The sequence below is a fragment of the Dromiciops gliroides genome, chromosome 5, assembly GCF_019393635.1.
Source record: "Dromiciops gliroides isolate mDroGli1 chromosome 5, mDroGli1.pri, whole genome shotgun sequence".
NCBI classification, from domain to species: Eukaryota; Metazoa; Chordata; class Mammalia; order Microbiotheria; family Microbiotheriidae; genus Dromiciops; species Dromiciops gliroides.
In genome coordinates, this window is record NC_057865.1 from 265164843 (window position 1) to 265180544 (window position 15702).

A 15702-nucleotide genomic window follows, 5' to 3' on the forward strand; every position below is an offset into this window, starting at 1 on the left:
ATGTCTCTGCAAAAGCAAGTCTTCCTATGAGTTAAAAGTAATATATAATAATAGGAGCTGTGGTTTTGACTCAGCTACTTGGTGGTTGTTGTTTTTCTAATTTGATGCTTTTCAAAATAAAAATATTCTTAATTATCTAGACAGAAAGGATGTGTTTTTATAACTTAACTGTTATGTTCACCTTGACTCAACAAAGAAAGCTGTCCTTGGAGTAAGACCAGGGTTCAAATCTTGCCTCAGATACATACTGTCTGTGTAAGTCAAGGGTAGGTAAATCATTTGACATTTCAGCTGACTCTTAAAACAAGACTCCAGAGCAGCAGGAGATACATCCCACTGAAATTGCTGGTCTGGTCTCTTTCTTATTATTGCTGTGTACAATGTTATAGAATAAATGGGTCTAAGCATGCAACCTGCTCCCTTCCAGGAGGCCCCACACCCTGGACCTTTACCCTATGTTAGATTTGGACAGATCCATGATCCCAATAGTGTAGGTCTTCCCTCCAGTGCTGCAAAAGGCAACCAATCATACCTGGTCATCCCGTACAGCTGTCATCTGTGTCTTCCCATAAATCCAACATAGGGGTCCACCCAATACATTGGAAGCCTGCCTCTAGATCATTTTGGGGGTGGAGGCAGGACAATGAGGGTTAAGTGACTTGCCCAAGGTCATACAGCTAGTATGTGTCAAGTGTCTGAGGATGGATTTGAAACTCAGGTCCTCCTGAATCAAGGGTTGGTGCTTTATCCACTTAGATTTTTTTAATATTATATGGATACAATAATGTATTCAGGTTATATATCAGTTATCCTTTTATGTTACCTGTTCATCCTTGTTTCTTGTCATACATTCTGTTTTTTTGTCATTCATATTTAAGTTAATTTTATTGTTTTTAATTATTAAAATAAAATCCTCTCCTTCCCATATTATCCCCCTGCTCCTTAGGGAAAAAAATCTTTTTTTTTAAAGAAAAACAAAACCCTTATAACTTGCATAGTCAAACAAAAAATTCACACATTAGCTATATGTATGTATACATACAGAGATTAACATATTGCTATATTTATCAACAATAAAATAGACTGATGGATAAATATATCTCTATCTATCTATCTCCCTGTCTGTCTGCCTGCCTGTCTAACTAACTATCTCAACCTGCCCCCTGAGTATATCACCTTTCTGTTATTAGGTGAAAGCATGTTACATCATTGGAATAGTTATCATTCATTGCATTGATCACAGTTTTAAAGTCTTTCTAAGTCCTTTGCCTTTACAATGTTGTTTTATTATAAATGTTGTTCCCTTGGTTCTGTTCATTTCACTCTATATCAGTTCATATGAGTCTTTGGGGGGTTTTCTGGAACCATCCTATTCATCTTTTCTTATAGCACCATAGTATTCGATTGTATTTGTACACCATAGTTTGTTCAGCTATTCCCATATTAATAGGCATCCCCTTAGTTTTCAGTTCTTTGCCACCACAAGAAGAGCAACTATAAATATTGTTATACATATTGACCCTTTTCCTCCTTCTTTAATCTTCTTGGGGTATATGACTATCAGTAGGATTATTTGGTCAAAAGTATGCATGGTTTAATAACTCCTGTGCCTATTTCCCCCCCCCCCCAGTCTCTCCAACATTTGTCATTTTCCATTTTTGTCTACTTTTCCAATCTGGGAGATGTGAGGTGGAACCTCGGAGTTACTTTATTTTGAATTTCTATTATTAGTGATTTGGAGCACTTTTAGGTCACTATTGTTAACTTGGGTTTCTTTCTTAGAAAACTGCCTATTCATATCCTTTGCTGGTCATATCTTTCAATGATTATTACATCTTTTAAGCAATGTCCTTGTCATTTATCTTTTTTTTTTTGCTGGGCAATGGGGGTTAAGTGACTTGCCCAGGGTTACACAGCTAGTAAGTGTCAAGTGTCTGAGGCCAGATTTGAACTCAGGTCCTCCTGAATCCAGGGCTGGTGCTTTATGCACTGCACCACCTAGCTGCCCCCATCATTTTTCTTTTGCAATGTTTTATAGCCTGCTCCTACCCACCCTGTTCCTTCTCATTGCCCTTACTATCATCCTGAATTTTATTTCTTTGGTGATTATGACATTCTATCACTTATTGACCCACAAAATATAAAACAGTATAAGGTATCATGTCATGTTATATAATATCATTTAGGTGGGACTAGACCTGTGATCTAATCAGTATAAGGAGTTGTAGATGAGGAACTTCTTTGAGTAATAAAAACTCACCACTTTCCCTGCAAATTATAGCCTTAGAGAGTTGCCTAGAACACTGAGAGGTTAAGTTACTTGTCTAAGGTCACACTGTCAGTATGTTTCAGAGACTTGAACCCAGAACTTCCTGATTCTCCAATCATTTCCTCATACCATGTCATATATCTTATTATTTAACTATATAATATAAAAAATATGATATGTATCATGTGTTATGCTATATGATATATTATATATGTATTATATATGTTATGTTATTAGATAATATGTGTATTATATAATGCTATACTACACTAATTATTCTAAATGAGAAGTCAAATTATAATATAAAAGGATAGAAAAGTGTTCTAGAGAATTTTGTGTTGTCCTTTAATTTCTATTTACTGGAAAATGAGGAAAGAATCTTTCACCATGACCAATCAAAGTTCGTGGCAATTCTTAATGAATGAATGAGTGATGAGCAAAAGTACTTCCTGGCCAGACAGCAGTCAGCTCCATTCATGTTAATTGTGTGATTGGATTGGAAATTACTTAGCAACCACTTGAGTAAATGATGGGGAAGACACAACAGAGTGGTTTCATAATTATAATGAAGCAAACATCATTAGAGCCCTTCTCCTGCCCATACTTCCTGAGCTCTGCTTATCTTCAAGCTATCAGAATAAATAGGTCCAATTAAGGAGAACAGTACACATATGACCCACTCCTAGGATCTGTAGATGCCATGGACTTCCTAAGTCCTTAGGAAACTGAGTGGAACTCACAAAGAGCCAAATTTAGTCTTGATATAAGGAAAAACTTTCTAACAATTAAAACTAACCCATAGTTGGAGTTGCCTTGTGTTACCCATCTTGGGAGTACTTTAAACAAAGGTTGAACGACCACTTCCTCTTTGTGGAATAGAGGGAATTCAGGTAAGGATTGCACCAGAAGACCTCAGAAGTCCCTTATAACTCTGAAATTCTGAGGCGAATGGGTAGAGGAGTTACATATTGTTCTTTGCTAAGATGGATGCAGTATCCATGAGAGAATGGCATAAATTATAAAAGTTTACTAGATTTAGTTACTAGCTAGCATCTATGTAGTACATAGGGCAGCTAGGTGGTGCAGTGGATAGAGTATAAGGCCTGGAATCAGGAAGACTCATCTTCCTGACTTCAAATCTGACCTCAGACACATACTAGTTGTGTGACTCTGGGCAAGTCACTTAACCCTGGTTTGCCTCAGTTTCCTCAACTGTCAAATGAGCTGGAGAAGAAAATGGCAAAACACTCCAGGATCTTTGCCAAGAAAACCCCAAAGGGGGTCACAAAAACCCCTGAATGTAGTACCTACTATGTATCAGGCACTATGCTAAGCACTTTACAAATATTTTTCATTTGATCCTCACAAAAACTCTAGGAGATGGGTGCTATTATTATCCCCATTGAGCCTGAGGTTAAGTGACTTGCTCAGGGTCACTGAGCTGGTTAAGTGATTAAAGCTGAATTTAAACTCAGGCCCAACACTCTATCCACTGTATGACCTAGGTACCCAGGCTTAGGATTTATATTCCTCTGCAGTGCTCAATGATACAGGCATGGTACCTTCCTGACACTATAAAGCTGGGATAAGGCTTACCTTATAGTCTTCCTATGTAGAATAGAATAGAAGTCCCTTGAAGACAGGAACTGTTTCATTTTGTCTTTATAATCCCAAATCTTAACATAGAGCTAGGCACAAAGGAGGCACTGACTTAGGAGGAGTTAAGTTGTAAGTTGGTCTTCAAAATCTCCCAATTACAATTAAGCTGTTGGCCAAGCCTGCTTTATGTGAATAACAGATCCCAACTTGCCATAGAAAGAGCCTTGGATTCAGACTCAGAAGATCTGTGTTCAAATTCTGACTCAGGTATTTAATAGCTATGTGAGCAGTGGCAAGCACACCATCTCCCTGAATATCTGTAAAATCTAGTTAAAAAGTGTTTGTCCTGCCTTTCCCCATGGGGTTTCTGTGAAGAGAATAAGGGTCAAGTTTAAGTCGTAGCCCAAGGGTTCATTTATCAGCTCTTTCAGTCATGTCTCACTCTTCATGATCCCATTTAGGGTTTTCTTGACAGAGATACTGGAGTGGCTTGCCATTTCCTTCTCCAGCTCATTTTACAGATGAGGAAACTGAGACAAACAGTATGAAGTGACTTGCCCAGGGTCACACAGCCACTAAATGTCTGAGGTCATATTTGAATTCAAGACAATTAGTCTTCCTGACTCCAGGCCCTATACTCTCTCCACTGCACCACCTAGCTGCCCCTAAGGAATCATCACCACTGCCCTCCTTAAAAAAAAAAAAATGGGGCAGCTAGGTGGCGAAGTGGATAGAGCAACTGCCCTGGAGTCAGGTGGACCCCAGTTCAAATTCAGCCTCAGACACTTAACACTCACTAGCTGTGTGACCCTGGGCAAGTCACTTAACCCCAATTGCCTCACAAAAAAAAAGAAAGAAAAATCATCATGGACCCCCGAGGCTTTGGTAAAACCTAAAAAGCCCTTTTCGGGATAAAGTTTTTTTTTTTTAATACATAAAATAAAATATACAAGATTACAAAGGAAGTAAATTATATTGAAATTAAAATGTAATATATTTCCCCATTCAAGTTCCCAGCCCCTTTTTCCCCCCAAAGGTCCACAGACCCAAGTTTAAGAACCTCTACCCTATATAATAGGTTTGTAAATCTAGAGCTGGGAGAAAGCTCGGAAATCATTCTAAACCAACCTTCTTATTTTACAAAAGAAGAAACTGAGTCATACAGGTAATAACTGGCAGAAGGAAAACTGAATTCGTTCATTTGACTAAAAGAGGCACCGATCTTTCCACCGAACTACATTGCCTTCTCTGTTGTTACACAATTTTTACGGGGAAAAAAATCATTTTGAAAATTCACACACACACACACACACACACACACACACAGAGCAGATGTTCTCATTCCTCCCCTTCTCCCTTCCGAAAGCATTCACAGGAAACTCATGCCTCTGTTGTAGTCGGTCCAGTTCCTAATTATCACGTTTCAGTCGCACATTTGCATGGAGGATAGCGAGGCTTTCAAAGGGATTCCTTGCTTTTAAGTTGAGACAGCTGGTACTAATTACCAAGAAGGAAAGAATGTGCAAGCAGATAATTGAGAAGTCGTCATCGGTAGGGCAAGAGGCAAAAGGGACTTGGGGGGGGGGGGGGTAGGATTGGAAACCTCACCCTTCACCTAACATCCGGCAGTTAGAAAGAGCCTTGAATACTCTCATGTCTCTACCTTCCTCACAGGAAAGTCATTGACAGATTCTGTAAGCCCTCGGTGATGAAAATGTGTGGAAATGCAGACTGTGAACACCAGCCGGCAGGTCATCTCCCAACGTACACAGGATTTCGCAGATTCAATCAGAGTTCCCAGAATAGTTTCCATTGCTATCTCTGTCAAAGATGCGAAAGTCCGCCCTAAGCAAAAGCTGAGCGCGTCTCCTGGCACAGTCAGCAAATCCAGGAATAAGTGAGTGCTGACTGCACTCTAGGGTCTCAGTTACCTTGTAAAACTGCAGTGGTGCAGCACAGGAAGAAGAGACTTGAACTACAGGTCCGCAGGGGTTCTTATCCCAGTTCTACCTAGCAATACATCACTAAGCACTTATTAAGCGCCAACTAAGTGCGTGCGAAACACTAGGGATCCAACGACGAAAAGCAAACAGTTCCTGCTCTCAGAGTTTATTTTATTGGCAGAGACAAAATACATACAAAAGTAGACTGGTGATTTCACTGGATTAAGAAAATTCTCTCTAACAATGCAGCTTTTCAGATACATGATTTCTTGGGTAAAACCCTAGACCTGCAGTCAAAAAGACCCAAGTTCAAATCCTGTCTCTGATGCCTTATGTGGTTCTCAGAATGCCACTTAACCTCTCTCAGCTTCGGTTTCCTTGCCTGTAAAATGGGAATAATTAACAGGACCTACATCATGGGCTCAAGGTGAGGTGAAGTGTTTTCCAAACCATAGAATACTACATGAATGTTAGCAATTTTTGTTTTCTGCAACTTGTAGTCTTTGAGAGTTGCCTAGGCTACTGAGAAAGAAAGAAGGAAGAGAGAGGGAGAGAGAAAGAAGGGCGGCTAGGTGGTGCAGTGGATAAAGAACCGGCCCTGGAGTCAGAAGTACCTGAGTTCAAATCCGGTCTCAGACACTTGACAGTTACTAGCTGTGTGACCCTGGGCAAGTCACTTAACCCCCATTGCCCAGCAAAAAAGAGAGAGGAAGGAAGGAAGGAAGGAAGGAAGGAAGGAAGGAAGGAAGGAAGGAAGGAAGGAAGGAAGGAAGGAAGGAAGGAAGGAAGGAAGGAAGGAAGGAAGGAAGGAAGGAAGGAAGGAAGGAAGGAAGGAAGGAAGGGAGACAATTTCTGGTCACGTAGGGTGACCTGTACTGCTCTCATAGAGGTCACATTAAAGAGTATTCTAAAAATTTCTTAATGGAAGGAAATGTTGAAATTTAGAAAGTCAGCATGAAAAGAGGAATTGGGTCAATTCTGCTTGGCCCCAGGGGACAGAACTAGTAAGAGTAGGTGCAAGTTACAGGAAGGCATATTTCAGTGTAATAACAAGGAAAACTTCTGAACAATTGAAACTATCCAAAAAGGAAATGGATTGCCTCAGGAAATTAAGTCAAAAGTTTTTTTCTCAGGGTGATGTTGGAACAAGGGGTAAAGGGCCATTTGTTGGGAGTGTTGTGGTGATTGATCATTCCTCTTTCAGGCTTTGGAATAAGGATCAGAGGAAGACGCCTTCAGGATAATCTCTGACTATTCAGATCAAGAAACTGAGGCACAGACAAGTGATGATACACTTGGCCTTTGGTTGCATAGGTAGTATCAGAAATGGGATTCAATGTTCTCTGTCTTCAGATCAGGGTTTTTATCACTACACCATCTCTTTTAAACTAAACCATGTCTTAACTCCCTTCCAATTGTGAAATTCCTGTGCCTTTGCTCTGGCTGACTCTTATATTTGAAATGCTGTCTCTTATTTCCCTGGTCTCCTTTAAGATCAACTCATGCATCACCTCCCTTAGGGTTGTCTAGTGAAGCCTTTGGACCCCTTCTTAGAATGTTTGCTGCCTAATCCATAATTGAAGGAAATGTTAAATTTCAGTTATAAGTTAATGAAAATAAAGATGTGATGTTTTTACAACCAAGTTCTCAGATCTCCTGGGATTACTTGGGGTGGGGGGGGGTAGTCCATGGACCTTAGGTTAAGAACCCTTGGTTCTTTTGTTGTTGTTGAGCCACTTCAGTCATGTCCAACTCTGTATGACCCCATTTGAGATTTTCTTGGTGAAGATACTGGAGTGGTTTGCCATTTCCTTCTCCAGATCATTTTACAGATGAATAAACTGGGATAAGTGACTTGCCCAGAGTCACAGGGCTAGTGAGTATCTTTTAATGGCTAATAAGTTTAGACTTTATCCTACAGCCAAAAGGCTAAGCTAAGTGTCTGAGGCCATATTTAAATTCAGGTCTTCCTGGGGCAGTTAGGTGACACAGTGGATAGAGCTCCGGCCTGAGTTCAAATCCAGCCTCAGATAATTGACACTTACTAACTGTGTGACCCTGGGCAAGTCACTTAACCCCAATTGCCACACACACACACACACACACACACACACACACACACACACACACACATTCAGGTCTTCCTGATTCCAGGCCTGGTGCTCTATCCAATGTACTGCCTGACTGATTCCTCCTCACTACCACTAAATCTTTATCCCAAACTACCTAGAATTTATATAAGTATATGAAAAAGATATGAACTCTTTGTCTATATTTATGTATAAACATAGATGTGTGTGCATGTGTGTGGGGGTGGGGTGGGGAGGTGGTATATAGTAAAGAGAAAGCTAGTCTTGAAACCAGAAAGGCCTGGGTTCAAGTCTCACCTCTGACACATACTGGCTGTGTGTCCTTAGGCAAGATTACAAGATGCAGAATTTCCTCACTTGGGAGTTCCCTATATCAATGAAATCCCAATTCTAGCCTCTCTCTCCTATATACTTATATATGTATTCATCTTCTCCCCCATTAGAATGTAAGCTACTTAGGGGCAGGGATTATTTCCCTTTTGGTTCTGTATCCCAATGCTTAGTACAATGCCTAGTACAATGCCTGACATAATCTAGGCACTTAATAAATGCTCGTTGGGTGATTGATTAGTCATTTTACCATGCTCATTCATTCAACAAACACTTATTAAATACCTACTGCATTGGAGATTATAAATTGGGGAGAATGGAGGACTACACACAAAAAAAGGCAGTATGTACTGGAGACCAAAATGAGCTAAAATATCCTAAGGAAATGTGAAAAGGCGGAGTTTTCTTCCAGCTGGAGAGATCAGGGAAAGCTTCATGGAGAAGGGGGTAAAACATGAGCTGAACCCTGAAGGAAGAGATGGATTTCAACACAGGGCAGGAATATGTGTCAAGCTTAGGATCAACCTTCTTCCGGAAGGGAGAGATCAGTGTACTGCAAATTGGTCAGTTACCAAGCATTTGTTAAATGTGTTACAGGCTCTGGGCTAAACCCTAGTGACCCAGTTTAACTGGAACCTAGGGCTCCAGTAGGGGAGGAAAGTGAAATTAGGCTGGGGGAATCAAATCATAAAAGACCTTAAATATTCAGCTAAGGTGTTTGGGTTTTATCTGACAGTCAACAGGACCATATTGAAAACTTCCTAGCAGAAGAGTCAGACCTATGTCCTTGGAAGATTAATTTGGCAAATGTGTGAAAGATGGGCTGGAGAGAAAAGAGATTAGGAGCACAAAACCTGGTTAGAATGTTATTACAATGCCAAGCAAAAGATGATGAGGGACTGAGCTGGGGTGGAGGGTGTCATAGCAATTAGCAAAGAGGAGGGGATGGCTATTAGAGATGTGGTAAAGTTAGAAATGATCGGATATGGGGTAACTGATAGGATATTTGCAATTGGCTGGATATTGGACTGGGAGAAGAATTTGTAAGAGGAAGAGCTAAAGATAATTACTAAGGTTTAAGCCTAAGAGTATGGGAGTGCCATTAACTTTCCTAGCACATAGACTATAAGAAAGTCAAAGGAATTAATTGAATTTATTATTCATTGAATTATTATTCAACTGAATAACATCATTTGGCCATTACACATAATTTAAGCCAACTCTTTGTGGTAAAGAATCTCTGGGGGTACAGTAAGGCACTGAGCTGTGGACTATAAAAGAGTATACAATATTCTACTTGTGTATAGGTGTATATAAGGGTAAGGGGAGTGTTCAAGGAAGAACAGCACTCTGGCATGAAGGCTTGACAAGGCCTTTTTAGGGCTACTCATCCTCCTAGAGTGGCTACCTACCACTCAACTCTCACCTGTGGTTCCAAGATGCTGTAGCATGTGCAGGAGCCATACTCCAATAAACTGTCTCACCAGAGGGGCTAAACAAGGTTGTTGATAACCAACAAGTCTCAAACACATTAGTGATTTAGTGGGGTTGTCAACCCTGAGCATGTGAAGACTTCCCCTGGTGGAATGAGTGAATGAGACCAATATATTCCAAAGGTCATGAAGGCAGCTGAAAAAGGTTCTGTGGAGTACTTAGAGCTAGATCAGTCACCAAAAATCACCCACTGCATTCTGGACCATCACCAGTCATCTTGACTTTCATCTTGCCACTAGACTTCAATGATTCTGAAAGAGAGAATGAAGCTGACAGTTTTGTGCAACTCTGCCTCCCTTAAATCCAAATCACCCACGATTCAAGACATCACCCCATGAGGTCACTGATCCTCTTCCAAAATGAAGGACAAACAACAATAATAGGTAAATTCCCCCTGAACTTTCAACAGAGCGAATCAATTTGCTTGCCTTAGTGTTATAGCTCATTTATGCCTTGCCATAATCTCAGAAATGGCTCCTTGTATTCTTATGCTCATAATTGAACAAAATGTCTTCAATGATGAAAGAAATAATAACATAAAAGATGAACATCCTTCTACTTCAATAATTCAGAAGCTCTGGAACCTTGTCAATATGGATATTCCTTCCAGACATAGAGATTATAATTCACCCATACCTACCAAGTCTGTAAAATTCTTGCCCATATCTTCCCATAGGTCTACCATGGACAATCTACCATACATGCTGATGACCCTTTCATTCTCTTGATGTCACATGGGCACCTAGAAGCATACAGTTCAGTCATGAGTTGTCTATCATTGAGTTGCTATTATTGGATAATCAATAACCCAATATAAGTCCCACCTTTGGGGGAGAAAAAGAAATATTACCCATTCCAAATATACTCCTATACAGAGAAAAATTGGGCTAAAGATAATGGCAAGATATAGTCAAATCATCAAATCCCAATTTTTAAAAAACATATTTTAGTTGTGAATATGTGATAAAAATGTCATTGCATAAATAAGTGTATGGGCCTATGACTGTGTTTGTATGGATATCAAAGAAAAGAAAGGAAGCACAGGGTAATTGATAAATAACAGGTCTTAAAAGCCCAGAGGGCCTGGGTTTAAGTGTTGCTATGACTCATACAGCATGACCTTGGACACTTTCCTGAGTGTCTCTTTTTTTTATTTTCAGGGAAATACGATACTAGGGAATATTTGCATAATGCTTTCAGGTTTGGAAACCCTTTTATGCACATTGTCTCACTTGAACCTCATAGCCATCCTATAAGGAAAAATGCCGTTAAGTATGTTAAATCTATTCTTTTGTTGTTGTTGTTTTTTCGTTTGTTTTTGTTTTTTGTTTTTAGTGAGACAGTTGGAGTTAAGTGACTTGCCCAGGGTCACACAGCTAGTAAGTGTTAAGTGTCTGAGGCCGGATTTGAACACAGGTCCTCCTGACTCCAGGGTCGGTGCTCTAGCCACTGTGCCACCTAGCTGCCCCCTGGATCTATTCTTAAAAATGAGTAGAGCTCAGAAAAATTAACTGACCCACCCATGGTAATAGCCAGTGAGTGTCAAAGCCAAGATTCAGACCACAATGTCTCCTGGCTTCAGGTCTAGCTTTCTTCTCAATATATTGGACTCTCTCTCCATTCACTGCATTGTTCCTTAAAGTGAACATACTTTTATGAAGAGGCCCCTAGCTTTCAGGAGGGACTCAATAAATATTTGTAGATTAACTTTTGACGAGTAGTATGTGATTAATAACACCTGCTTTGCACCCATTTGGAAATGCAGCCTGCCATCTGCCCCAGCTAATCTGAAACCTCCGGAGACACACCTGGAAGGTAATTAGCAAACAGCTGGCAACAATAACAGCAGATTAGTATAAGGGCAGCTGAAAGAAGATAGATGAGAAAATGACAGGACACTCTGTCACAAGGACTGTAGAAAGTCTGAAAAGGTAGGAACAGAAAGCTCAGAAGATAGTGGTCCCCTAAATGAGTCTGGGGTCATTTTAATGTCATTTCAGCTATAAACACTTTGTCATGCCACTTTGTGTTACCTTCAGAAAGAATAAAAAGAGTAGACGAGAATGTTGCATTTAACTTAAACCTACTTTCTCTATAGCCCCAGCACTGAGTATGTTGCCTGACACATTGTAAGCACTTCATAAATGTTTATCATATGTTGACTTTCCAACAAGAAAGCTTTTAAAATATTTTTACCTGGTGCAAGAAACAGACAATAGTGGAGAGATTGCCTGGCTAATTCTTGACTTTGGGGAGTGCCAGTTCCCATTGGTTGGATGAGTTTCCTGCCGGGATCAACTAAACTACTAACAAACCCAGCATCTCAATAATCTCAAATGCTACAAGCAACAATGATGGTGGTGGTGGTGCTAATGATAATAGTAATGACAACAATAATAAAAATAAAGTTTGGGTTTGGATGCATTCTGTCACCTTAAACAATAGCTAAGAAACAATGTGAAGTAGAGGGAAAGAACACTGGGTTTGAATCCCACTTCTGCACTTAATAAATATGGGATATGAAGGCAACCATTTCATGACTCTGACCTATGAAATGAGGGCATTGGAGTAGACGACCTACAAGGTGTCTTTCAGCTCCAAATCTAAATCTAAACAAACCTGCTTATTCTCTCTTCTGCCACATGGGGAGAAAATTGAGTTGACTGATGAGCTCATTTACTCAGCTTCCCAGATTCTTCTCTTCCCCATCCCCCAACTCAGCCAGTGAGCTCGACAATGCATGGTCATTTAGATCCAATTCTATGACTTTACTCACATTCTGTCCTTCTACCTAAAATGCCTTTTCCCCTCCCCCAGCTTCCCAATAATTCAGATAGGGTACACTTTTCAGAACTCAGTTAGAAAACAAAAAGGAACTGAATCAGAACAGAAAGGTGATTTTTAAAAATTATATGGCCAACGTGGGGATTTGTTTTACTAAACTATGCATATTTGTTACAAGGGTTTTCATTTTCTTTTTTCTTTGCCCAATGGGAAAGATAGGTGAGAGAAAATATATTTGTATTAATTTTTAAAAATTTAAGTTACAAAGCATAAAAAACCCCAATACCCTGAATCGGGATGCCACATGAGTATTGGTTGAATTATTTGGGGATGTTCAGCCTTGAGTAAATAAGATTTGGTAATGGAAAGCATAACTATCTTCAAGTAAAAGAGATATTAGACTGATTCTACTTGACCCCAGAGAACAGAACAAGACTTAATGAGGGAAGGCTATAGAGAGTCACATTTCAACTTCCTAGTCATTCCAAGAATGGAATAGGCAGCCTTAAGAGCTAAACCTCTTGGCCAAGTAGGGTTAACCTAGATGGCCTCTAAAGTTCCTTCTAACTGAGAGATTCTCTAATTCTGTAGACTTTGTCCCCATTGCCCACAATCCTCTGTGCTGCTGCCAGTAGACACAGAATCAATAAAAATGAATTCTATTGATAGTGTTTACTCACCACCCAGTATGATGGTAATTATACTGGTAATAATAACTAGTAGTCTGTCTTTATTTATTGGTTTATTTCAACTATCTAATCTGACCTTTACAAAAACCCTGTGAGTTATATATGACAAAGATGAACCATACTCCTATTACTCTTTAAATTTTTTATTTACTATATTTTAATTTATTTTATTATATTTTTAATTTATGGACTAAAACATTTTATAACATACTATAATTTTTAAAAAGATGATTATACATAAAACTGCACATCTATTATATACAACTTGCTGTTCCTTTTAAATATATAATAAAATTACCATGTAAATTTTTTCCTTTCATCCCCCCCACCATACCCTAGAGATGGTTACCATTAGACACAATTATTTATGTGTGTGTGCATATGTGTGTATGTATATATGTGTGTGTGTATGTATACATGCACACACACATATATACATATATATGCAAAATCATTCTATACATGCTTCTATTTATCAGTTCTTTCTTTGGATGCAGACAGCATCTTCCTTTATATGTCCTCTGTAGCTAATTTGGTTATCTATAATAGTCAAAAAGACTCACTCAAAGTTGTTCTTAAAACGATATTGCTGTTACTGTATACCCCAATTACCCTTGAGAAAATAAGCTTGAGAAAGATTAAAAGACCTGTCCAAAGTCACACATAATGAGCAAGTACCAGAGACAACACTCATGGTCAGGTCTGTTGATTTCACTTCATAGTGGAAGAGGAAGAGAGGCAATATGGCATAGGGGATAGAGTGCTGGACTTGGCATCTGTAAAACCTCCCACCAAGGCACTGTGCCCCTGGTAGCAGAGCCAAATGTTCACTGCTCATTTGTAAGATGGGGTAATAGTACTTATGTCACTACAAGGGGCCCAGTGGTATGGTGATCCAATGATGGATTGGATCAGGCTAACCTGGATTCAAGACTAGCCTCTGACACTTAGTTTTGTGACCTTGAGAAAATCACTTAATTTCTCTGAGCCTCAATTTCTTTACCTGAGAAATGGGAACATTAATAACACATACCTCATAGAACTGGTGTTCATTTAGCTTGTCTCAGTCTCAGTTTCCTCATCTATAAAATGAGGATAATAATCACACCTACCATATAAGGTTGCTGTGAAAATCAAATGAGATTTGCAAAATTCTTCACAAACCTTAAAATACTATATCAGTATTAGCCGTTATTATTATTGCAAAGTAAGGTAATAGATATAAAATACTTTGTAAATCTTAAAACACTTTTCCAATGTCAGCAAGAGGCAGTTAGGTAGCTCAACTATTGGTAGCCTGGCTATTCAGTAGAAAGAGTGCTGAACTTGAGGTCAGTAAGACAATTTTAAATTCTGTCTAAGGCACTAGCTGTGTGATCTTAGACAGGTCACTTAAATACTCAGCCTCAGTTTCCTCATCTATAAAATGGGGGTAATAATAGCACCTACTACTGAGTTGGTTTGTTGTTGTTGTTTCTTGTTGTTGTTTTGCAGGGCAATGAGGGTTAAGTGACTTGCCCAGGGTCACACAGCTAGTAAATGTCAAGTGTCTGAGGTCAGATTTGAATTCAGATCCTCCTGAATTCAGGGCCAGTATTTTATCCACTGTGCCACCTAGCTGCCCCCTGAGAGTTGGTTTAAGCATTAAATAGCACATGTGAAGTCCTTTGTAAATCTTAAAGCATTATATAAATTGTGATGATGGTGGTGGTGGTGGTGGTGGTGGTGGTGGTGGTATATATTAGACAGAGAGCTGAACTTGAAGTTGGGAAGGCCTGGGTTCAAATCTTGCCACTGATACCAATTGACTATGTGATACTGGGCAAGTCACTTATCCTCTCAATTCTCTTGGTACGCCAGGGCTGTCAAACTCAAATAGAAACATACCCCCTTTGGGCCACATATTGACTTAGAATACCACAAATTAATATCCATCTTATATTTTATTTTTGTTTATTTTGTTAAACATTTCCCAATTACATTTCAATCTGGTTGTAGGGACACCCAGAAGTGACCCCAAGTTTAACACCTCCAATAGGCTACTTTCTAAGACTGTTGTTATTGTTGTTGTTTGTCTTTTGTTCTCAAAGAGGACCAAACAGATGTCATAACTTTCACTGAATTGGATTTAAGTGAGGAGGGACTGTGCAAAGACACCAGCCTTACTTTCTCCTCCAGAGTCATTTGGGTCCAGTGGCAAGATATGTTATCAGAATGACTGGAGATGGCCCCAGATGTTCAAGGCAACAGGAGTTAAGTGACTTGCCTAGGGTCACACAGCTAGTAAGTGTCTGAGGTGGGATTTGAACTCAGATCCTCCCAACTTCAGGGCCAGTGCTCTTTTCAGTGTGCCACCTAGCAGCCCCTACTTTCTAAGACTATACATTGCAAAGTATCATCCTACACTGGTAGAGGGAGTTTTCTCACTAGAGAGTTTCCTAAGCCAAGAAAAATCACAGGTCTGGTCTCTATCCCTATTCCCTTAACTACAGTTGTATGTTTGA